Genomic DNA, 26,318 nt, shown 5'->3' with positions numbered 1-26,318 from the left:
GGCCCCACAGTGGGCCAGGAGCACTGACCCTTTCGGTCTCCCATAGCTCAGTCCACGACTTTCTCATTCCCAGAGACCATGTCCCCCCCTGCCCAGGCTGGGGTGCAGCTGCCAGGATTAGCCCCTGAGCACCCCTAGGTCTGGCCTGGCTGCTGCTGTGGGAGCCCAGCGAGCCTGGCAGAGGGGCTGTCCTGGTGGCTGTCCCCACCGCCCCTCACTCCCCAGGCCCCTCTCCTTTCTCTCCTTGGAGCCCCTGCCCTCCCTGCCCTTCCTCTCTCCTCTCCTCAGGCCCGCAGAGTTCTTGCTCCCGCCTTATCCGGTGTCCACGTTCTCTCTGTCCTGTCTCTGCTTCTTCCCAGACTCTCAGCAGCCACTTTGTGGGGCTTTTGAGCCCGCAGACCAGGTCAGTCCCTGACCAGTTCCCCATGTTGCACAGAGACTTCCCTTTCTGAGTCCTGGAGGGCTCTTAATGACCCCACAGAACCTCCCTATCCCAGCTCTGCCCCTTTCTCTGAGACTCAGTCCATCCTACTGGGAGCTGGACACCAGACCTGGCCACTCAGCCTGGACACGCTGCCCTCACGAGTCCTGCAGCCTGAAAGGAACCTCAACTCCCCCATATCGCCCGTGCCCACTATGGCACCCCAGAGTGCCCCTGTCCTCCCTGCCCTGAGCACATTCAGGCCCCAGTGGTCTGCGGCTGCCTCCTGTAGCTCTGACATCTCCCTCTCTCACTTTCAATGGTCTGAGAATCAAATCTATCTCTAATGGTGGGGCACAGGGTCACTGTGGGCTTGTGCTGTCTGGGGACCCTGTGGGCAGTGAAGGGTTCCACACTGGGGTGAGGCTCTGGGCAGAGAAAGTCCATCCAGTCCTTGAGACGTTTGGGAAATACCTGGAGGTTTGCAGGTCCTTTTCCTGAGGCATGATATGGCCACTAAGGGGCCTGGCACCCATGAAGCATTGGGGGCAAGGTAGGGGCTCTTCCCGGTGGGCACTGCAGAGGGGGTGTAGACGCAACAGGCACCATGGCATGGGCATGTCATGTCAGGTTCTGATCCATGGTGAGACCCCCACAGGACAGCTCATGCTTCATCAAGAAGCATGAGCCGTTCCCTGGCAGGACCCGCCCCACCCGATGCCACACACCCACACAGGCTGGGATGCATCCATTTGTAGAAACAATCTTGGAAACAGGACAGTGGCTGTCAGGGAGACTGATTCAGCCCTCTCCCCTCTCTCTCCTCTGCCACCAATTCATGATCCCCGAAACTGTCCCAGGTAGTGCCTAGAACTCAGTTGCTGACTGTTCCAGCCTCCATCCTTTTCAGGACTTCCTTTTCCAGAATAGAAAAAGTGCACTGGAGGAGGGGGAGCTCTCGGCTCAGACTTTTGCTTGGTCTGTAGCCCATGAACCAAAGGTTTGAGTGTGGCCTCGTTTTCCCTGGGTCAAGGAGGGGTAGATGGTTGTACCCAAGTGCCGTTTTGAAAATCGGATGCTCTGAATGAGTGTTTCCTCTAAGCACTGAGATCCTTCCAAGTACTGCTTCATTGACCCTCATGGCCTGTGTACATACCTGAGAGGTTTGGGGTTTGTGGGGATCTCTATTTGCTCCAGCCTTTGTGATCAGGAGACCCTGTGGTGCCAGGGAACGTTCTTGACCTCATGCATCCCAAGCCTGTACTGAGTCTCCTGAGACTTCTCTCTGGCCTTCTGGACAGATTTTTAACTCAAAAAGTGGAAAATGCCCTGGACCATGCAAGGACAGCCCACAAACCGGACATATCTGAACATTTAGGTGGGAAAGCAGGGGTGAGAGGCATTCTCCACTCCTCTCTCCTGGGGTATAGTCTAATGTGGGGGGTGGGGAGGTGTTCATTTCTTATTGCTACTCTTTGAACTGTTTCTATGGGGGTGAGTATTTCTGCTCCTGGGACTCCTTATTGTGTAGTGTTGGAGGACATGTCTCCTATCTGAGCTCTGTTCTCTGTTGTGGGATATTTCTTATCCCAGAGCTCTTGTGTCTAGTTTGGAAAACAATTTTCCCCAACATCCCTAGTGTTTTTTTTTTTTTGGAGGAAATTTCAGCTCTGCTCATTCCTGGTGCCGAGTAATTGTGAACATTTCTGTCCTCGGAACCATGCTGTCTATTGTTAGGGGAAACATCTGCACCCCATGTCACTGGTGCCTACTGCTTGGGGCCTTTTTTTGCCTCCCAGACCACTAGTGTCTATTATTGGGGGACATTTCTGCCCCCCCACATCCCCATTGCCCAGTGTTCGGGGACATTTCTGCCTCCAGATGCACGGTCTTCCCCACACCGTCAGCTTGTCCTTCTTGACTGTTACCACCTCCAGCTCCTCTGGCTTTATGATCTCCACTATGTTCGCCTCCACTTCAGTGCCCTTAGATTGACTGAAACTGGATAGACTGCGGGGCAGCCCCAGGCTCTCAGCCAACCAAGGGAGGTGGAGGGCTCGGGAGCAGGGTCCACCTGGTTCTGCCCCCCGGGTGTCCTGCCTCTTGACCCCCACTGGGGGCTTCTTCCTCCTGAGGACCCTGACACACATTTTCAGGACACTTTTGTGTCAAACCAGCAGCCAAGTCCTGGTCTGAGTCAGGCCACTGTGGACTGTCCAAGTGGACTGTCACTGCTCAGGCAGAGTCACAAGTGGAGGGCCAGTGCTGTCACCCCCCTTTCCCTCTCTCAGCCCTTCCACCTGACAGGGAAATCCCTCTTATGGCCTCTAAGAATTTGAGAAATCCTTCCTTAGGGCACTGGGAAAAGGCCGGCCCTGTCTGCTTGCAGCACTTTTCTTTGGGTGTTAGCACGACACCAAGACATGCACAGGCTTTACTCCTGACTTAGCTCAGGGACCATACCTAGTGGAACTAGGGGGGCCCATTGATCCAACATCAGCAGTGTGCAATACGATCACTTTATCTGCTGGACTAATGCCCTGTTCCAAGCGGTATTTTTTTTTTCAGCTGCTTCCCACCTAAATCTCCTTCCTGTAGAGTTGGGCTCCCTTAAAGATGCCTCACTCCCCCTTCTGTACGGCACCGTGCCCAGGGAGACAGCCCCATGGAACCCGAGGCTTCCACTCCCCAGCACTTTCAGAATTTTCAAGAATGGGCCCCAGGGATATTGCAGGGGTGAAGGTGCTTGCCTTGATGCGGCCCAGCCCTGTTCAAGTCCTGATACTAGGATTTCCTGAGCCCTGCTGTAGAGGAGAGTGCACCTCTACCCACATTTCTCGCAGGCTAATTTCAGACAGGCTACCCTGGGGAGCAGGAGTTGGTACCTACACTCCCAAGAAAAGCCTCGTGGAAACTGTCGCCCCATGACCTCAAGACAGGGCAACATAGGAAGCAGAGTTCGATGAAGGTATCGGAGGTGCAGCCCTTCCCGGCTTTTGCTGGGCCTGAGAATCCATGGTCTCAGCAGATGCTGGGGGTTCCATATGGAAAACAAGGCTCTCCCTGTTCCCCACTTTAGTATCTTATTGGCGTTCGATCTCCCGACAGAGCTAGAAGAGCAAATAAATGTCCACCTTGACACTGTGGATTCCCTCTTTGGAAAATACCCTCTCCAGGCGCCCTCTAATGGCAGTATCATACCCCTCTGCTGGTAAACTCATGCTAGGAGTGAGCCTCCAGAGACAGCCTCAATGTCAGGTAACTCCTGAGGTGTGGGTAGGGATAGGGAAAGATACTGCGCAGGTCTGGGAGGCAGGAATAGTGGTGGGATGCAGCTCAACTGGGAGCAACCCATTGGCCTCAGTTGAGAAGTCATGACCAGCGCCGAGTCAGTGTGGTCGCTCCTGCTGGTCACCTTGTGGTACCCAGCCCTTCCACTCTCTTGAGTCTGTTTTCCTCTAGTGCCCAATGATTGACCGGCCTGAACCTCAAAAGATGTGTTTCCCCCTTTGCAAATTGTTCCAGGAAGAAGACCCCTGTTTGCCTTTGGGCCAAAGGATCCAGAGACAGGAGGAAACCTCAGTTACTGTGGACCCATTGCCCAAGAATTCAAAAACTCGGCCACCTTCTTCAGGAAGACCCTGGCTCTGGACTTAAGAAAATCCTCGTTGGAGCCCTTGAATGGACCATCCTGCAATCTGTAGATGATAAGGTCTTAGTGTCAGAAGCCCAAGAGGACTGAAAGAGAGCCTCAGAGGCACTGCTCCAGCTCTTGGTTGAGGCTGGGCACCAGACCTCCTGGAAGAATGAGCATTGAGAAGTGAAAAAAAGAAAAATAACCCAAAAAAACCCTTTCAAATCAGCAGTAGGGCTCCAGAGGCACAGAGGTTGATCCTCTTAGTGCTTGAGAAAGGGCACCAGGTTCTAGGTGGCCTGACCCAGGATGGGGCCATTGGAAGAGGTCTGGGTATACCTGTCTCTGAGGCAGGGGGCTCTGATCTCTCGCTGTGCCACCGAGGTAAACAATCTACCTACCTCCAGGTCCCCATTCAGGGGTGACACTGATGACTAACAAAGGGCCCCAGTGTCTACCAATTTCCCAGATGGCACAGTCCCTGGGATTATGATGTGAAAACCCACATCTAACTTTTGCAACTCTAGATTAATTCCCTAGCCTTTCTGCCTATCGGATGGGACCCCATCCTCTGACTTGCAAGAAGCAGTGGATTACATCTCTTGCTCAGAACCACTGAACAGTTCAGGAACAGTTTCCAACCTGAGTGGCATCTGAGTCAAGATCATAATAAAGAAGCCCTGAATTCCTCTGGAAAGGCTTGGGGGGGAGGGGTGCGCTCGGGGAGGGATAGGGACAAGCGCGAAACATGGTGAGACCCCATGATCTCTTAATTTTCATATTAAAAATTGAAATTTATTTCTTTGGATTTTTTACTGGTTCTTTATTTTAGGTTTTGAGTTTGTTCCTGCACATATGGATGTGTTGGAGGCTGTGTAACTATTTTTTTATTCAATAATTTTTTTATTATTTTTTTATTAGTGAAACACCATGAGGTACAGTTGTAGACTTATAAATTTTTTGCTTGGGTTTCAGTCAGACAATGATCAAGTACCCATCCTCCACCAGCGCCCATCCTCCACCACCACGGGTCCCAGCATCCCTCCCACCTCCCTTCCCCCTCCTTTCCCACCCTACCTCTGTGGCAGGGGATTCCCCCTTGTTCTCTTTCTCCCTTTGCGTGCTGTGGTTTGCAAGAGAGGCACTGAGTGGTAGTCATGTTTGGTCTATAGTCTACTTTCAGCATGCTTCTCCCACCCTGGGAGGATCCTCCCAGCACCCTTTATTTGCTGCCCTCTTCTCTAGCTGAGCTTCCTTGGAGACTGTGTAACTTCTTTACTTGCAGAGTACGAGTCTCAATGTTGTTCTGTTTGGGTCAACTCGCCACTCCTAGTACGCAGCATCCCTGCCATGGGGGCACGTCTGCAATTGCTTTGTGTAGCCCCATAGCCTCATAGCCCCATAGCCCCATTCCTCAATGGGAAGGGGCAGAGGAGGGGAGAAGGGAGGGGGCAGGAAGGTGGAAGGGGGAAGAGGGGAAGGGCGGGAAGGAAGAGGGAAGAAAGACAAGGTTGGGGTAGAGGAATATGATTTTAACAGGGTAGGTAAAAGACGGAATTACAGGTGAGTAAGCATTCTGTTTAACCATTTTTGACTCTTGGGGGGAACACATCACTTTCAGGCAGGTCCCTTCGTGCCCTGGGATGGGTGTCTGCAGCCTCCTTACCTCACGGGCATCACAGTCTGTCTGATCTTCTGCCAACACAATTTGTCTTTGACGGGTTGTTGGCTCAGGTCTGTCTTGGATCTGGGTGTGATTTCCACCTCTAGGTGAGAGGGAGGATGGGGTGTGCATGGGGTGTCTTTAGGAAGGACACTCCCTTCTGGTTCTCACAGAACACTTGGGGTTCCAAGGCGGGTGTAGCCCGTAGGATGGCGGGGATCAAACCCAGATCAGCCACGTGCAAAGCAACAACCTACCACTGTAGTATCGCTCCAGCCCTTGAATTTCTTCTTGGAGTAAGTTTCTGTTCATTATTCCTCTCTGCATTTGTTTGATGGGGTTGGGAGATAATGTTTTTGTAAAGTTCTACCAATGTGCTATATAACTTGGATATTAGCCTTTCATCAGCTAGGTATTGGGTAAATAATTTTTCCCATTCTGTGAGCTATCTTTGTAGCTTAGACGCCATTGCCTTTTCTGTTTTTTAAAAAAAAGCATTAGATTGGTGTATCTTTGATTTTTCTGTTCTCTTTTCATGCTTTATATTTTGCTGACTTTTTTGCAAATTTTAATTTTGTTTTTATAAAGTTGTTTACAATAATTTATTACATTTAATATTCAGACACCAATTCCACCACCATCGTACCTTCCCACCACCATATTTTGAATGTTACCACTCCAAATCTTAGAGGTACTCTCCTGGGGTCATTAACATCGTACTCAGGGGCATGCAGATGACAGGCTCTAGACATGGTGAATCTCATGGCAAGGGCCACCCACAATCTAGAAGCAACTGCCAACTGCTGGCAGGACACACCTCGCCCGAGACACATACCCACACGGCCTGGGATGGATCCATTTATTGAAACAAGCTTGGAAATAGGACAGTGACTGTCAGAGAGTGACCCAGCATGCCTCCTTCCTCTCTCTTCTCCTCAATTCATTAGTGCCCAACCAGCCCCCAAAGAGTGTCTAGAACTGGTTGCTCTGATGTTTCCAGCCCCCATTAGCTTCAGGGCTGCCATATGGAGAAACGGGACTGTGTACTGGGAAGGGAGAGCTCCCACCTCAAGCCCTTGTTTGGCTTTTGGAGCTATCATGTCTGAGGTTGGAGTGTGGCCCAGTTTAAATTTCTGCTCCCAACATCCCTGGTGCCTAGATGTAGGAGACATTTTTGTCCCACTGATCCCTGCGGTCTAGTGTTGGGGGACCTTTCTGCCCCCTTGATCCCTAGGGTCTAGTGCTGAGGGAAAGTGGAAGAGTGGGGAGGAGGGAGGAAGGAGGAGGGTGGGAAGAACTGTATCAGGGCTAGATTAGTTGGAATTGAAGAACACAGGGTACATCATCAGGGTAGAAAATGTGGATTAATGGTGAACAAGCTTGCCAGCTGAAATCGAGCGGACGAGCTGGATTCTGGTTATTTGGGGACAGGTCATTACAGGATCCAGATCTGAGATCTGCGGCCTCCTGTTCCTCACAGACAGGAACAGGAGGGTCTCTCTGGGTTATTCACACAATCCATGATCCCGCTCCCCGGGTCTGGACCCCAGACCTTAGTCTCAGACCTTAGTCATCCAGATCCTTAGTCTTCTCCCATGCCACCAGCCTGTCCTTCGTGACCATCACCTCGAGTTCCATAGAGGTCATGGTCTCACAAACCTCCACTATGTTCACCTCCAACTCCGTGTTCTTCGACACTGGATTGACTATTGGGCACTTCAGGGTCTCAGCCAAGCAAGGAAAGTGGAGGCATCTCAGGGGTCCCGCATGGCTCCACCTCCCATATAGCCCCACCTCCAGATCCCCATCAGGAACTTCTCCCTCCTGGAGACCTACCCCACTACTCACCCTCTTCAGGGTACCCTTAGGATTCCAGTAAGGCCTGGGGCTCAGTTGCTCCTGATTTCAGGACTGAGGATCCCCTAAAGATGAAGGCACCAGGTGAGTAGGCAAGTCTAGGGCCTGATGCGCCTTCCTGTCCCTGAGCCCCTGGCCACCCCCTCACCTGGGTTTCCCTCAGCTCCCTGAAGGTGGCCTCCAGCAGGGCCTGCTGCCTTGTTAGCACCTGCTGCAGCGGTTCCATGGGCGAATTGTGCCTCAGCACCTGCTCGACCTTGGAGCCCATGTGAGTGGGGCATTCAGGTGTGGGGTTGCAGCTGTGTGCTACTTTTGGTACCAGCAGAAGCATTCTAGGCTGCAGGCACCCCTACCTCGACCCGGCAGCTTCCCCGCTACTAGGACCCTCTGTGTGTAGTGAGGGCCAGTCCACACACCCACAACCGCTCTAGCCTTTTCTAGATTTTGATATATTGTAGTGGGTGGCGTCCTGGCCTGTCCTTCCTCCCACCACCGCAGGCGGGCTCCAACCCTCACAGTGGGTCTCCCCCGGCACCTTCTGTCATTTCTCCATATCCACCTTGTCCTGGTTCACTCCCCTTGCAGCTGATCCGGAGCTGACTCTGCAGTAGCACCTGCTCCTACTCCTGCTCATTCTGAGAGACCGACACTGGTCAGAGGCCACGTCCTACTGCGGGAAGCCGAGATCCCAGTCCTGTTGCTGCCGCAGACACTCACCTGTTTGTCCTGCAGTCCCACCTGTGGGCACAAGGCTGGGAGTGAGGACAGGCAGACAGGGCATCCTGCTCTGGGTCGAGGGATGTGGAGGTCAAGCACCGACTCCCAGGCCCAAGGCTGGCAGCGCCTGGGCAATCTGTCCCCTGCACAGGCCCCCATGGTCTTGCTCCAGCGGCCTAAGAGATGAGACCTCCCTTGACTGGGGACCCTGTCTCCTGTCCTGTGCTCAGGGATCACCCCTAATGGTGCTCAAGGATCCATAGTAGGTGCCAGGAATCAATCCAGGATAGAATTATGCAAAGCAGACACCTTACCACCTGTTCTAGCTTTTGATATATTACATTTCCTTGTTTGTTTGCTTCTTTGGTTTTGGAACCACAGCAGGGATCAGTCCCAGCCATGCTCAAAGGAATCTATGGGATGCCACAGATTGAAGTCAGATAGCCCAAGTGCCCTTCCCGCTCTACTATCTCCCAACCTCTTTGATCTTTTTCAAAATACAAATTTTAACTTTCCATTGATTTTGCTATATTGCATCCCAAAAGGAATACCAGTTTACAATGGGGCGTGTGAAATTCCCAAATGCTCCAGTGAGTCCCACTGCAATCAGAACCGCCCGTCCCACTCATCCCTCTCCTCTTTTTGCTGTACTTGGACATTTATGGAGGGACATACCCAGTGTTGCTCAGGCCTCACTCCTGGCTCTGTACTCAGGGACGACTCCTGGTGGGGCTTCGGGATCATATGCGGTGCCCGGGGTCACATCTGAATTGGCTGTCCACAAGGCAAATGCCCTACCCTCTGGACTACCTTTCCAATCCTGCAAGATAGTTTTCTTGAAAGAAACTTACACAGTAAGATGTGAAGGGAGGACGTGTTCAAAACAGAATGTGAGCTGAAAGAGCTGACCACTCCCCCTAACTTCTAATGGCCAGTAACTGCCTGTACCTTTCAATCACAAACTGCCACTAGGGAAGTTCCCTTGGACCTGTCCCCCACCCCCATCTCTGTACCCTGAGAGGCCTCTGCAGGTTCCCTGCAGCATTTTCCCACTTCCACATCTAATGCAAATGAAATTTGTTTGCCATTTATAAATGCCCATACAGAGTTTCCCCTTAAAGTCAATGAAATAATCATTTTTAAAAAAGAAATTAAGTAATGACATGTTGACTGGTGCTCAAAGCAGGACACATTTGAACCACTGATCTACCTGTCATGGACTCTTTCCAAACTCAAGTCTAGCATCACATCTCCCCAATTCTATAACGATCCCTGCGCCTCAGCTGAGCTCTGGACTTTACCTCAGAAAATGTACTACACATCTAATTCTATAAATCCAAATATAAGCCATTCTCCTATTAAACTTTTTTTTCATTGAATGGATCTGAGATAGACCCTTACAAAGCTGTTCATGATTAGGCTTCAGTCATCATTGTTCACCCATCCCTCTACCAGTGTACATTTCCCACCTCCAATGTTTCCAGTTTCCCTCCCAACACCCGCCCACCCACCTCTCCACCCAGGCCAGCCTTTTTTAAAAAATTTTTATTAGTGAAACACCATAAGGTACAGTTATAGACTTACAAATTTTTGTGTTTGGATTTCAGCTATACAATGATCGAGACCCATCCCTCCACTAGTGCCCATTCTCCACCACCACGGATCCCAGTATCCTTCCCACCCCCCATTCCCCCCATCCCACTCTGGCTCTGTGGCAGGGCATTCCCTTTTGTTCTCTCTCTCCTTTTGGGTGCTGTGGTTTGCAAAAGAGGCATTGAGTGGCATTCATGTTTGGTCTATAGTCTACTTTCAGCATGCTTCTCCCATCTAGGCAGGACCCTCCCAACACCCTTTACTTGGTGCTCCCTTCCCTATCTGAGCTGCCTTTTCTTCCAGCATGTGTGGCTGACCTCCAAGCCATGGAGCAAACCTCCTGGTACTTATCTCGACTATTCTTGGGTGTTAGTCTCCTATTTTGTTACTTTATATTCTACAGATGAATGCAGTCTTTCTATGTCTGTCCCTCTCTTTCCGACTCATTTCACTTAGCATGGTACTTTCCATGTAGTACCACTTGTATGTAAATTTCATGAATCCATCATCCCGCTCCCCAGGTCTGGACACCAGACCTTAGTCTCAGACCTTAGTCATCCAGATCCTTAGTCTTCTCACACGCCACCAGCCTGTCCTTCATGACCATCACCTCGAGTTCCATAAAGGTCATGGTCTCACAAACCTCCACTATGTTCACCTCCAACTCCGTGTTCTTCGACACTGGATTGACTATGGGGCACTCCAGGGTCTCAGCCAAGCAAGGAAGGTGGAGGCATCTCAGGGGTCCCGCCTGGCTCTACCTCCCATATAGCCCCACCTCCAGATCCCCATCAGGAACTTCTCCCTCCTGGTGACCCACCGCACCACTCACCCTCTTCAGGGTACCCTTGGATTTCCAGAAAGGCCTGGGGCTCAGTTGCTCCTGATTTCAGGACTGAGGATCCCCTAAAGATGAAGACCCAGGTGAGTAGGCAGGTCTAGGGCCTGATGTGCCTTCCTGTCCCTGAGCCCCTGCCCATCCCCTCACCTGGGTTTCCCTCAGCTCCCGGAAGGTGGCCTCTAGCAGGGCCTGCTGCTTGGTTAGCACCTGCTGCAGCTGGTCCATGAGCGGCTTGTGCCTCAGAACCTGCTCGACCTTGGAGCCCAGGTGAGTGGGACATCCAGGTGTGGGGTTCCAGCTGTGTGCTGCTTTTGATACCAGCAGAAGCATTCCAGGCTGCAGGCACTGCACCTTCTGTTCTTGCATGCACATTTCTGTCATGAGACAGGGCCGAAGGCTGTCTAGATCCCACCACAACATTCAGGGCCCAGACACTCACACACAGGCCCAAGGAAAACAGCACATCAGGTAACCTGTCCCCTGCACATTCCCCTGGGGGTCTTTCTCCAAAGTCCTAAGAGATGGGGCCTACCCCTACCTCGACCCAGCAGCCTTCCCGCTACTAGGACCCTCTCTGTGCAGTGAGGGCCAATCCGCACCCCCAAAACCCCTCTAGCCTCTTCTAGATTTTGATATATTATAGTAGGTGGCGTCCTGGCCTGTCCTTCCTCCCACCACCCCTGGCAGGCTCCTACCCTCACAGTGGGTCTCCCCTGGCACCTTCTGTCATTTCTCCATATCCACCTTGTCCTGATTCACTCCCCTTGCAGCCGATCTGGAGCTGGCTCTGCAGTAGCACCTGCTCCTCCTCCTGCTCATTCTCAGAGACCGACACTGGTCAGAGGCCATGTCCTACTGCGGGAGGCCGAGATCCTAGTCCTGTTGCTGCCGCGGACACTCACCTGTTTGTCCTGCAGTCCCACCTGTGGGCGCAAGGCTGGGAGTGAGGACAGGCAGCCAGGGCATCCTACTCTTGGTCCAGGGATGTGGAGGTCAAGCACCGACTCCCAGGCCCAAGGCGGGCAGCGCCTGGGCAATCTGTGCCCTGCACAGGCCCCCATGGTCTTGCTCCAGGGGCCTAAGAGATGAGACCTCCCTTGACTGGGGACCCTGTCTCCTGTCCTGTGCTCAGGGATCACCCCTAATGGAGCTCAAGGATCCATACGAGGTGCCAGGAATCAGCCCAGGATAGAAGTATGCAAGCAGACTCCTCACCACCTGTTCTAGCTTTTGATATATTACATTTCCTTGTTTTTTTGCTTATTTGGTTTTGGAACCTCAGCAGGGATCAGTCCCAGCCATGCTCAAGGGATTCTATGGGGCGCCAGAGATTGAAGTCAGATAACCCAAGTGCCCTTCCTGCTCTACTATTTCCTGGCCTCTTTGATCTTTTTCAAAATAAAAATTTTAACTTTCCGTTGATTTTTCTACACTGCATCCCGAAAGGAATACCGGTTTACAATGGTGCGTGTGAATTTCCCAAATGCTTCAGTGAGTTCCACTGCAATCAGAACCACCCCTCTAATTCTCCCCCGCTCTCTTTTTGCTATACTTGGACATTTTTGGAGGGACATACCCAGTGTTGCTCAGGCCTTACTCCTAGCTCTGTACTCAGGGACGACTCCTGGTGGGGTTTCAGGGGTCATATGCGGTGCCCGGGGTCACATCTGAATTGGCTGGTCCACAAGGCAAATGCCCTTCCCTCTGGACCACCCCTCCAATCCTGCAAGATAGTTTTCTTGAAAAAAACTTACTCAGTGAGATGTGAAGGGAGGACGTGTTCAAAAGAGCATGTGGGCTGAAAGAGCTGACCACTCACCCTAACTTCTAAAGGCCAGTAACTGCCTGTACCTGTCAATCACAAACTGCCACTCGGGAAGGTCCCTTGGGCCTGTCCCTCACCCCCATCTCTGTACCCCGAGAGGCCTCTGCAGGTTCCCTGCAGCATTTTCCCACTTCCATATCTAATGCAAATGAAATTTGTTTGCCATTTATAAATGCCCATACAGAGTTTCCCCTTAAAGTAAATGAAATAATCATTTTTAAAAAAGAGATTAAGTAATGACATGTTGAATGGTGCTCAAAGCAGGACACATTTAAATCAACGATCTACTCATCATGCACTGTCTCCAAACTCAAGTCCAGCATCACATCTCCCCAATTCTATAAAGATCCCAGTGCCTCAGCTGAGCTCTGGATTTCACCTCAGAAAATGTACTACACATCTAATTCTATAAATCCAAATATAAGGCATTCTCCTATTAAATTTTTTTATTAAATCGATGTGAGATAGACCCTTACAAACTTGTTCATGATTAGGCTTCAGTCATCATTGTTCACCCATCCCTCCATCAGTGTACATATCCCACCTCCAAAGTTTCCAGTTTCCCTCCCATCACCCACCCACCCACCTCTCCACCCAGGCCAGTCTTTTTAAAAAAATTTTTATTAGTGAAACACCATAAGGTACAGTTATAGACTTACAAATTTTTGTGTTTGGATTTCAGTTACACAATGATCGAGTACCCATCCCTCCACCAGTGCCCATTCTCCACCACCACGGATCCCAGTATCCCTCCCACCCCCCATTCCCTCCATCCCACTCTGGCTCTGTGGCAGGGCATTCCCTTTTGTTCTCTCTCTCCTTTTGGGTGCTGTGGTTTGCAAAAGAGGCATTGAGTGGCATTCATGTTTCGTCTATAATCTACTTTCAGCATGCTTCTCCCATCCAGACAGGACCCTCCCAACACCCTTTACTTGGTGCTCCCTTCCCTATCTGAGCTGCCGTTTCCCCCAGCATGTGTGGCTGGCCTCCAAGCCATGGAGCAAACCTCCTGGTACTTATCGAGACTATTCTTGGGTGTTAGTCTCCTATTTTGTTACTTTATATTCTACAGATGAATGCAGTCTTTCTATGTCTGTCCCTCTCTTTCCGACTCATTTCACTTAGCATGGTACTTTCCATGTAGTACCACTTGTATGTACATTTCATGAATTCATCCTTTCTAACAGCTGCTTAGTATTCCATTGTGTAGATGTACCAAAGTTTCTTTAACTGTTGCCTACTGACCAAGTAAAAGAATGCTTGATTTTTCATTCCCCCTTTGTCCTGCTCAAAGCTGGGCAACTTCCCAGGTTTCCAGGCTTTCAGGGATTCCCCACAAAACCCCAAGCAAGGCTGCTATCAATGCGGACAGCCAGGCCATTTCAAAAAGGAATGTCCCAACAACCCCTTGAGGAAGAAGGGGGGATCACCTGGGCTATGTCCCAGATGCAAGAGAGGCAATCACTGGGCAGCCGAGTGTCGCTCCCGACCGAATAACTTAGGCAATCCACTGCCACAGGGAAACGGCGGGAGGGGCCTGCCTCGGGCCCTGCAAGCCTTCAGGCAGGAGGCCTATCAGACATCCGGTCAAAGTATCAGCCCGCTCCCGATAGCTTCCCTCCCTCTGTCAGGGGCTCCTCAATTCCCAGCTCAGGTCTAGACCTTTATGCCTCTGTCCGGGCGGTACTAACACCATCTATGGGAATTGAAAGTTTGGAGACGGGGGTCTATGGCCCCCTACCACCCGGAACCACTGGCCTCATTCTAGGGTCAGAAAAGGCTCTCCTGCAAGGATTGCAGATATACCCAGGATCTATCACAGAGAGCTACATAGGACAAATTCATGTCTTGGCAGATTCCCCCCGTGGCATTGTGACGATAGAAAAGGGACAGCTGATTGCACGCCTGCTCCTCCTCCCGACGTGGCAAGGCCCCACCTCAACGCTCTCGGTCCAGGGTCAGACAAACGAAGACTGCTCAGATAATCCAGCCCAAATATTTTGGATTGCCCATATGGCTTCCAGACCACGCTATGCGCTAAGAATCAACTCAAAGGAATTCTCTGGGCTATTAGATACTGGGGCGGATGTCTCAGTCATATCCAGTAAATATTGGCCTGCCAACTGGCCTGCCACAATGGCTACAGCCGTTTTGCAAGGACTTGGCCAAGTCCGACCTAGCCGTAGCGCCCAAGTATTGACCTGGGAGGATGCCGAGGGCCATAAGGGCCAGTTCCAGCCTTATATTGTCCCAGACCTCCCCACCAATCTTTGGGGACGAGATATACTCTCAGCTATGGGCATGGTTCTGGTTACATCACCCAGTCGCTCGCAGATATCGCCAGTCTCCTTTAAGACCATAGCCCATATCACTAGTGACTGCCCATCCTCCGGGCAGGAAAATCCCGTGACTTTAATGCCCATTGAGGAACTGGAAGAAACTAGCCCTTTTTAATCGGGGCCACTGTCGAGCGGCCTCCCACCCCATTTACCTGGAAATCAGATGATCCAGTCTGGGGGAAGCAGTGGCCCCTACCTAAAGAGAAATTACAGGCCGCACATGCCCTAGTGCCCGAGCAATTAGAAAAGGGGCACATTACCCCATCCACATCTCCCTGGAATACCCCAATCTTTGTTATAAGGAAAAGGACAGGCGGGTGGAGATTATTGCAAGATCTCAGAGCAGTCAATGCCACCATGCATCCAATGGGGGCCCTGCAGCCAGGGCTCCCCCATCCCTCCGCTATACCAAAGTCCTGGTAATTGTTAGTGATAGATCTTAAAGATTGTTTTTTCAATATTCCATTAGCTCCTAAAGATTGTCAAAGATTTGCCTTCTCTCTACCTTCCCCCAATTTTCAGGAGCCCTATCAGTGCTAGCAATGGGTAGTCCTTCCCCAGGGCATGACTAATAGTCCCACTATGTGTCAGATATATGTTTCAGCGGTTTTAGCGCCAGTCCGGGCTCGTTTCCCCAGTGCACTTTTGATTCATTATATGGCTGGCATCTTAGCCGCCTGCCCCACCAAAGACCTGTTACTTCAACTCTATGATCATGTCCGGGTCGCCCTGGAATCAGCAGGCCTTGTAATCTCCCCGGACAAGGTACAGCTCTCCCACCCATACAGATATTTAGGATACACCATTAACAAGGTGGGAATAGTGCCTCAAAAATATAGTTTGCCACCTCTCATTTAAAGACTCTACACCAGTGGCAACAGTTTTTGGGAGAACTCCAATGGCTCCGACCATCCTTCTCCCTGCCCACGGGAGAGCTCAAACCTCTTTTTGAACTATTGAAGGGGGATTCTGACCCCTCCTCACCTTGTCAATTGACCCCAGAGGCACAATTGGCTCTTAGAAAAGCAGAACATGCCTTAGAAGAAATGCAAATACACCATATTGATTACAATCTACCACTACAATTTATAGTGCTTGCTTCAGAGTTTGCCCCAACTGGAGTTTTCTGGCAGATTGGTCCATTATACTGGGTCCACCTCTCAGCTTCCCCCATCTGAACGGTGATTCCCTATCCCACCTTAGTTTCTCAATTACTCTGGAAGGCTAGAACCATAGGGTGTGCACTCTTTGCTAAGGATATGGGCATATTGGTCGTTCCCTATTAAAAAGATATGATTAATAATCTGATGCAATATGATGATTCCTGGTGCCTTTTTGTCTGCTCCTTTAAAGGCCAAATTACACAGGCATATCCCAAACATAAACTCCTGCAAAGCTTCAGGATTTGCCCTATTATCTTCCCTCGAATCATAAAGACCACCCCCCTTCCGGGTGCATGGACCCTCTTTACTGATGGCTCTAAGAGCGGTCGAGCCTTAGTGGTTGATGGGCAGGATGTTCACGCCATACAGCTTGCTGAGACCTCGGCACAATTTGCAGAAGTAACTGCTGTATTATTGGCCTTGCAGACATTCCATAATGAGCCCCTCAATATTTACACTGATAGTGTGTATGTTGCTAATATCTTCCCCCAATTAGAAACAGCACCCCACATAGGTGAGGGCTCGAAAATTTTATCTCAATTACAAACATTGCAACTGTTGATTTGGGCCAGAAAGGACCCCCTCTTTGTGGGTCATATTAGAGGACACTCTGGCCTCCCGGGACCCCTTGCAGAAGGCAATGAACGAGCAGATAAAGCTACCCGCTTAATAATGACATCCCTAGAATGTGATAAGGCCATGCAGCTACATAAAAAATTCCACCTTAATTCCCAGTCTCTTCGTTTTCATACGGGTTGTTCCAAAGCTGAGGCTCTCTCCATAACCACTGTCTGTCCCACTTGCGCTCCTTATATACATTCCCCATCCCTGGGAGTCAATCCTAGAGGACTGAGAGCAAATGGTATTTGGCAAATGGATGTGACCCACACTAACTCATTGGGAAACCGGCATTATCTCCATGTCTCGATAGACATACACTCGGGCATGATTTTTGCCTCACTACATGCCGGGGAAAAAACGAAACATGTTATAGATCACCTTACTGCTGCTTTCTCATATATGGGAAATCCCAGGCAAATTAAAACTGACAATGGACTGGCCTATACAAGCCGCGCTTTTCATTCCTTTTGTGAAACGTGGGATATTACATATACAACAGGCATTCCCTATAACCCCCAAGGACAGGCTATCATAGAGCAAGCGCACTGACATCTCAAAACTTACATTTCTAAAACAAAAGAGGGTGAGATCTACCAAGGCTGTCAAGGGCCACAAGCGCTCCTATCTGCAACCTTATTCATTTTGAATTTTTTGCTCCTCGATGATTCAGGCCGCAGTGCAGCCCAACGTCACTTTGCTACTCCGGCTCCCCTTAAAGCAATGGTGAAATGGAAGGATCTGTCCTCAGGAACCTGGCAACCAACGGCAGCAATCCTTGCCAGAGTCAGAGGCGCAGTCTGTGTATATCCAACTAATACAGAAAAACCCATTTGGGTGCCGGAATGCCTGGTCAGGCCAATACACGAGCCCCCCGATCATTTGTCCCCCACAGCTGGGAAAAATAATGAAATTCACCTCCAGGGTACTTAGCCCTGAGACGAATTTCCTTCTCTTTTTTCCACAGGAACAAAATGACCACAACGACGCTTGTGGCCTGGACCCTCGCTATATTATTAATGAAGGACCCTACCGAAACTCATGCCAATCGACACCAACCATTCAAGCAGACCTTGGTCATAAGGAGTGGAGAGGACTATGAGGTTTGGAGTACCACAAGTGCCCCTCTTTTCTGAGCCATGCTCCATTCTGGTCAAGCCACACTGGGTCCTGCCTGGTTTGGCAGCACCCCTTAATCAGTGCTTCCCTGACTTATATTTTTCCCTGGAAGACGCCTACCCCTTTCAGGATGGTTTTGAAAGGCCCCCGGCCAGAGCCTAAATGAGACACAATGGCTTTTTCACCTGCCCCGGGTTCCGGACAGGCCAATGGAGGAGAACCTGCGGTGGCCCTGAATCTTAATATTGTGCCAGCTGGTCTTGCGTAGATTCTAATGATGGCTATTGGAAGTGGTCGGTTGACCACGACCTGGTTAATATTTCTTATGCTGTGCCACTGAGATATGGCTCATATTCTGTACAATACCACCCCCAAATGCTTCTGGTCAAAATCTCCTTCACTGATAAGGGAAGGTCGGAGACCCGATGGGTCAACCGCCTGAATTGGGGACTTATGTGGTATAGCAGGCCATGGCATGGGGTTATCCTGCAGATCCTCTTAAAAATCGAACCCGTGCAGCAGATTCCGCTAGGCCCTAACCAGGCACTTGAGGCTCCAAAACCCCCTCTTAAGCCCACCATTACTACCATGGCTGGCCCTAAGACGACACCACCTCCTGTTACAGCCGGCCTATCCATCCCAAAACCCAGTTTTGGCCCAATCATTAACCCCCTCAGGAGTCTTATGGAAGCCACATATCAGACTCTGAATGCTACTGCCCCAAACCTGACTGAAGCCCCACGCCACGGTTTTATGAGGCTATGGGTATTAACGCCTCATACAATGTTAATTACAGAGCCCCAGGAGAGTGGAAGGCCCACCCCCAGGGACTAACCATGACCCAAATTAGCGGTCAAGGGACATGTGTAGGTACAGTCCCTCAAAACAAGAAGGAGTTGTGTGCACAGAATGTGGAGTCCCCGGGATGGAGTAACTCCACCTGGATCTCACCAAAAATGGGAGCTTGGTGGGCCTGTTCACGTTCAGGATTAACTCCCCACTTGGGAGGCTCAGTATTTAATGCCTCCCAAGAATTTTGTCTTATGGTTATTGTTGTCCCAAAAATTATATACCACCCTGCTGAGGTACTCCTTGACTATTGGTCCAATTACCCTGATGTCCTGCGTAGGAACCGCAGGGAACCCATATCCGCACTAACCATCGCCACTCTGGCATAGGCCTGGCAGGTGCCGGCACTGGCATTGCTGCTCTGGTAACCCAACATTCTGGTCTATCTTCTCTAAGAGCAGCTATTGATGAGGACCTGGACCGAATAGAAAAATCTATTAGCCATCTTGAAAAGTCCTTGACCTCCCTGTCGGAAGTAGTCTTGCAAAATAGGAGGGGGCTCGACTTGCTCTTCCTTAAAAACGGAGGGCTGTGTGCAGCGCTGGGAGAAGAGTGCTGCTTTTACGCTGACCACACGGGGGTAGTCGAGATTCCATGGCTAAGCTGAGAGAAGACCTGGAACTGCATAAGAAGGAGAGAGAGGCTCAGGAAGGGTGGTTTGAATCATGGTTTAATCAATCCCCCTGGTTCACCACCCTGATATCTACTATAGCAGGCCCTCTGATCATACTATTACTGATGCTTACATTTGGGCCCTGCATCCTGAGTCGACTTGTCTCATTTGTCAGAGACCAGATTGGCAGGGTTGATCGGCAAATCACTCAAATTCACTTTATGCAACTGAGAGAAACTAGCAAAGAGCAGCCCTATTCAGAAAGGTATTTCTAATGGGCCTGGGAAGCCTCTTCCTTTATCTGTTGCAGTGACCTGATCCCGTGGCCGGTACCGGAAAACGCAGGAGGAGAAGGAGTGCGGACCGGACCTGTACAGAACCCCCCCGATCACTGAACGAAGAGATCCCCATCACCCCTCTACCCTACCCCTGCCCCTCTTTTCTGAGCCATGCTCCATTCTGGTCAAGCCACACTGGGTCCTGCCTGGTTTGGTAGAAATGTCATCAATCCTCCCCTGTGCCTCCTCGTGGTTAAGGAAGTATGCCCTTGCCCAGGATACCCAATGACGGGCAACTTCTGTCACCGCCGCGCACACCTAAGACAGGGGCTAAAGCATTCTCCCCAATGACGGGTACCACGGCGGGGCGACGGACGACCTAAGACAGGGGTCCTGGCATGCCATAATTGGAAAAAGGGGTGAGATGTTGCCTACTGACCAAGTAAAAGAATGCTTGATATTTCATTCCCCCTTTGTCCTGCTCAAAGCTGGGCAACTTCCCAGTATAGGAGGTTTCAGTTTGGGCGACAAAGCTGGGCAGCTTCCCAGTACATGACGTTTCAGTTTGGGGAAAATGCACCCTCGTAAATGATTTGTAAATGATGTACGAGGAACAGCAGTCTCTATGGATATGTCAAAACTGCAACAATGCAGGCCGTTCCGACCGGTAGCGTTAGGTCGAAAGGGTCACCAGGTGGCTGACCAATGGTGCATGGTTCTGCCCACTGTGACTGACCAACGGTGCATGGCTCTATTCATCGTCCCATCCACTTTCCCACGTCCCATCCCCTTTCCTTTCTTTTGGGTGGGTTGTGGAAACATACTTAAGTCTGTACCTGTGCTCTGAATAAACGCACGCATTCATGCCATCTCCTGAAAGACGGAACCCTGTGTGACTTGAGTGCTGATTTCACCCTGACGGCCCACCCTGGCTCGGCCCCGCAGTGCCGGACGTGACATTTAATCAGTCATCCGTTCTCAGGCACTTGGGTTTTTTCCAGATATTCAGGTCAGCCTTTTTGGAAGATGTTTTTATTATCTCTCTTTCTCTCTGTTTGTTTCTGTCTCTGTCTGTCCCTGTCTCTGCCTTTTCTCTCTCTCTCTTTTTCTCTGTCTCTGTCTCTCTCTCTTTGTCTCCCTTTTTGTGGTTTACAATACAGATACTGAAAGGGTATCAGGAATATCCCTTTACCTACTTTTAACACTCAAGGATTTCAAATTTGGACAAAAAATAGAATTGTTGTTTCAGGCACGTTGGCCAAAGGGAGAACTGGAAATGGTCTCTGCTATGGACAACCAGGGATCTGCAGATCTGCAATGACTGACCACAGCCTGGCCCCTGCTCTCAGGGTCCAGACAAATCCTGAAGACCAGGAGGTCTCCCAACCCCAGATAGGGGTGGGATGGACAACTGCCTGCCAGGACACTCCTACAGAAGATGAAGGCCCGAGGCCACCTGGGAACACTAAGCTGGCCTGGTTTCTCATCTTCAGAATGGCCAGGCCTGGGTAACCGTGACATGACATGACAGGTAAAATACTCATAGTATTATATGTGTGTCTCCTGGGTGGCTCACCACAGTCTTGGAAGAACAGAGTGGGGGTCTGGTGTTCTTTGGGAGGTCAGGAACTGCGCTCAAGGGCCACTACATTTCTAAGCGGCCGGAGGTCAGAGCTGGCACATGTCCAGCACGCCCCTCACCCTGCCACCTTTATGCCCTAAGAGGAGCCTTCCACTTACCCCTTGACTTTCAGGAAGTGCAAGATGACATGTATTTCCTAGCCCATGGGGAAGTACCTTGTGACCCTGTGGGCTCAGGCACCAAATTTCCAACTGTGGGCTAGTGTTGGGTAAGGACTGGAAGGAAGAAGCCCTCCAAGTGCCCCCTCCCCTGCCCCAGGAACGGACCCTTTTGCAAGGTCCCTGAACCCCACGGCTCTCACAGCGGCAGGTATCATGCCCTAGACTCACCACACTCAGGAAGACACAGGGGTCCCAGAGAGTGTTGGCAGAAGAGGGGACCTGCTTGGTATCCCACTGAGCAGTCAGCCTCGCCCTGGCGGTGTCCCAGGAGCTTCCTGTCAATGCAGTGCGGGAGCATGAGGATCCCACGCGGGCCTCATCGGGTCTCTGCTGTTTCCTAGCCTGTGACTATTTCTCTCTTGCATCTACAATGTGGGGTCCCCGCCAAAATGACTCTGGAATTTTTATGTGGGGTTGAGGGCATTGATTGGTCTAGGATGTGGACTCCCAAGTTCCAGGTAAAGCCCATATGTTTCCTTTGGTATTTGGCATGTGGTTCAGTGAGGATGTTGGGAATTTTCTACTGTGAAACTATGTAGACAAAAGGGCATCATTTTCCAGACCAGACTACCAGTGAAATGTTAGTTTTTCTCTCCTTGATGGCCTTGGTATTCTCTTGGGCTCCTGGCAAAGAGACCCCCACACAGACACTGCTTGATGCTTGATGCAGTCACAGGTGGGTCTTGATCTCATCCTGGACATTCATCTTACTAAAGCTTCAGTTTCCCAGTGATTGTCCTTGATTCAAACATTCTCAAATGTGCATCACGTGGAGGGCCTTGATTGGACCTCAGACATGCGCCAGGTGACCCTGATTTGGACAAGGGAAGGCCTAAGGTCCCACATGTGATATGGTCCAGAGTACAGCATGGGACAGTCTCTGGCCAAAAGAATGGTCACAGACCCCTTGGGTCTGGGATAGACAAAATAAAACTGGCCCCAGATTTGGAGTCTGGGGAGTAGGAGCAGATGACATGGGCCAGGAAAAGCCAACAGATCTGACCTTTCATGCCTGACTTTACATTGAACTAAATTTGAAGCAGCAGATTGAAGGAATCTGTAATTCTCTTACTGAGCTTAAGCAAGATGACAGGCAACATTGATCAGAAGCAAATTTCACCATTGCTGTAAACGTTTAACTTAAAGAGGTGAGGAAACAGAAACATCTGCATCAGCAACTTGTTACCGTGTCCAAGTGTAGAACCGTGGGTCTTCTGGCAGGGAGAGCTGGAGGCATGCTGGGTGTGAGCAGGGCAAGAAACGCTCGGGCACTGAGGGTCTGCCCCAACGGCACTGCTGCCAGCACCTAGACTAGCCCTGGTCTCCTTGGTCACAAATACTAACAGTAATAGAAATGGGGAGTAGTGCTGAGCCCCCAGGGTCGACTCTCTGGTGCACTGAGCTAACACCATGGATTGCCTGAGGCTGCCAAAGCAGATGCAAACTCTGCAGGTACCTGTAGAGACCAGACAGGGGAAGGAGACAGAGTCTGGGTGGGGAGGCGGGGTGCGGGGCAGGAATCCTGACAAAGGTCTCCAGCAAGTGCAGACCAGGGTGCTAGTTTCATCTTGATTGACAGTTGACCCTTGGTGAGCATGGAGTCATTGAGAATATACCCTGGATGGTAGGATCATGACAGGGGTGAGGGGGCAGGGGGTGGGATGTGCCTGCTAACTGTGCTCTGCTCCTTTGCCTGAGCAGCCCAGAGGTGAAAAAACATCACCCCATCCCCAGGGCTGATTCTGGTCTCCTCACTGCTCTGTGTGCCCCAGAGGCCAGATGGGGGCTGTGGTGATTGGGAACAGGAAGAGGGTCTCTGACTCAACTGGCCACCCAGGTAGAAAAACACCTTACAGGTCCAGAATGCCATGGGCAGTAAGGGTCCAGAACCAAACTGACTCCCTGGCAGCACTTGTCTCTTCAATCAATGGGCCCTGGGCCTGCTCAGTGCCCAGCAGGGAGGAAAAGGTGTTTTCTCCAATGAGGACTGAACGCTACTCTACTCAAACCAGTCAGGAGGGGGAGGGGGCTTTGAGCCAGTTGAAAGAATGAACTCGAGAAGGGCCAGGGAGCTGGAGGCTGGTCAGGCCCAGCCGTGGTCAGGTTTGGCCACTCCTGAGGGCCTCACTGTAGAATGGACATCTCTCAGAGTCAGGCCAGAAATGAGAAACAATCCCAGAGAGTCACTCATCACTAAGCATCGCCAGAAGATTAACCTGCAGGTGCTAGTTTGTCAGGATCAGCCGCAGCGGGGTGAGCTAAGGGGGGCTCGCAAATGATTCTGTCTGCCAAGCCTCAGGGGAGGGAACCAAGCAGGAAGCAAGAGGCAGAAGCGAAAAACTAGGCAGGACCTCTGAGAGACCCACTCTAGGAGGTGGAGAAGATGGATGAGTCAGGAATCACCGAATTTGACAAGAATCCAATGTGAGGTTTGCTCTGACAAAATGGTGACCAGAACCAAATGGCAACCGGCTGAGTGGACAGCAACATTCCTGGAGTCAGAGATCACCTTGTCCCAGGTGAGGAAGAGAAGACTTAATGCCCACTTGGTGACAGGAAGCCACCTTGCTTCATTCCATGTTCCTTAACATTGACCCACGAACAGATGACTAGGACCAGACCAAGACAACTTAAAAGCCCCCTGAGTCTAACCCAGGGCGCGGGTGTACCACTGCCTCACCTGAGGTTCAGAGAGTCTGCCCGGGAGCGCCCCCAGTAAGCTACTCCTATTTCCTTAACTTTATTTATATGTCTCTGTCCTTCTGTCTGACCCGGATGGGGTTCCCAAATCTCTCACCGAGTAAGAGACTAAGGGAGAGCAGGTTACCCGAGCAGGGATGGAAGGGGCTCTGGGAACGCTCAAACACTGAGCGTAGAAACGGGAATCACCACTGTGGGAGCACCTGAGAGCAGTAGGCACCACTGCATGTTAGATGAAAGTTGTTACCGCAGAATCAAGGTAGCCTGTAAACAACCTACATAATTAGGCTGTGACCTGCTCCTGCCTGTTTGGGGGATAGCTGGGTAGAGCCTGCACACATGGAATACACTAGGATGCTTCCAGCAAATTCTTGGGTGCCACCTGTCTTGGTGAGACTCTGATTGATCCTAAAAGGAAAAACTCCAAAGACAGTAGTTCAATGGGAGAACAGCTCTCACCACTGGCAAGGGGTGAGAGGGCTCAAGCCGCTGATCCCCACAATCTCCCAGCTCCCCATACCTCAAGGAAAACCTGGACTTGGTGTTTCCAGAGCCCAGGGGCCCAGAGGCAGGACACAGAGAACTAAGCCCAGAGCCCCAGTAGAAGCTTCGAGAGGGTGTGCAGGATATGTGTGAGGTGTGAAGATCCATGAGAGTGAACGGGCGGCCCCAGGCCCATGGTGCAGTTAGAGGGGAAGGGCTATGAACTGGGCACCCAGGGGTAAACCGTGACCTGCCTGTGCCTGCCCTGAACAGCCCTACCAGGCTGATCCCTGGTGCCTCCCCGATCCCTGGTTCCCATCCAAGTAGGAATGTGACAGGTAGGAAGGGGCATGGCTGACCAAATTCCTGGAAATGACTGGAACAGGATGGCTCTGCCTTCTGAGGCTTTGCCATCTGGTCTGACACATGAATCTGGACACACTTCTTGTCACCAGTAGAGTGTCACTCAGCCAAGGCTGTCCCAACAGGTCCAGGTGTGCAGGAGCAAAGAGGAGTCAGGGCCTGGTTCTCTAATATATGGGGTCTGACCGTGCTGTGATGGTGGCAGTGGGACTTGTATTAGGGAATCTGATGGTCCACAAAGAAGTGGGGCGCTATTATCAGGGATCATCTCCGTACAGACTCGGGGACACTAGAAACATGTTCCATCCACGGCCCCATCCTGCTCCACTGATAACACAGTGTCTTCCTGCTAAGGTGGGTGCCATCCAGGGGGAGCCTGGCTGAGGGGACAGCACCTTGGACCCACCTGCTGCAGGAGCACTTTCAAGTGCTCATCCTGAGAAACCTGATGTGGCCACTAGGGGGCAAAGTGGGGTCTGTCCCTGCTGCCACTGCAGAGAGGAATGGGGCACCAGGCACCGGGGGTGAGGGGAGGCCACGGAGGTGCTGCAGTGGAAGGCAGGGCTCTGGGTGCTGCATCCTGCCCTCCCTCCTGGGGACGCATCCGTGATTGAGACCTTCAACCCTTGGGGTGAACTCTCCTGGGGTCATTGACAGGCTTCACACAGGGGCAGGCAGGTGACGCGTCTTGGCATGGTGACATGGCAGAGGCTTCCCACAATCTAGAAGCAATTGTCAACTACTGGCTAGACCTGCCCCGCCCAGTGACACACACACCCACACAGGCCTGGGATAGATCCATTTATTGCAACAATCGTGAAAATCAGACAGTGGCAGTCAGGGAGAAAGTCCGCCTTCCTCCTTCCCCTCTTCTCAGCCAGCAATACAAAGTCCCCAAACAGCCCCAAAGAGTGTGTAGAATCCGGTCACTGTATGGTACCAGCGGCCAAGCTACAGGGCTGTCATGCGCAGAAACAGGACCCCACAATGGGGAGGGGATAGCTGAGTTGTGACTTCTGACTTCCAAATCATTGTTTGCTAGTGCTGGGGGGATATATCTGCCATCCTGATCCCTTGGACCTTGTGGAGGGGGACATTTCTTCCCTCCGATCCGTGGGAATTTGTGGAGGGGGACATCTCGGCCCCTCTGATCCCTCGGACCTTGTGGAGGGGGACATCTCGGCCCCCCCCCGATCCCTAGCGTCTCGTGGTGAGGGGGCATCTCTGGCCGCCCCAATACCTGGCGTCTAGTGGTTGGGGTGTATCTCTGGCCCCCCCATCCCTGGCGTCTAGTGGGAGGGCATATATGGCCCCCCCATCCCTGGCGTCTAGTGGTGGGGGGGCATCTCTGGCCACCCCTTGATCCTTGCCCTCTAGTGGGGGGGAATCTCTGGCCCCCCTGATCCCTGGCGTTTAGTGGTGTGGGGGCATCTCTGCCC

At 51.4% G+C, this 26,318-nt stretch overlaps 1 pseudogene; it reads right to left on the bottom strand.

Moving 5' to 3' along the window:
* The window catches only part of LOC130026611 (polypeptide N-acetylgalactosaminyltransferase 12-like), a 54,940-nt pseudogene extending 43,989 nt beyond the window's left edge, over positions 1–10,951 (bottom strand).
* Positions 10,952–26,318: the final 15,367 nt, after the last annotated feature.

Source organism: Sorex fumeus, unplaced genomic scaffold (assembly GCF_029834395.1).
Source record: "Sorex fumeus unplaced genomic scaffold, SorFum_2.1 ptg000034l, whole genome shotgun sequence".
Taxonomy (NCBI): Eukaryota; Metazoa; Chordata; class Mammalia; order Eulipotyphla; family Soricidae; genus Sorex; species Sorex fumeus.
Note: the sequence above shows the minus strand (reverse complement) of the source record. Positions and strands in the feature narration are given on the sequence as shown.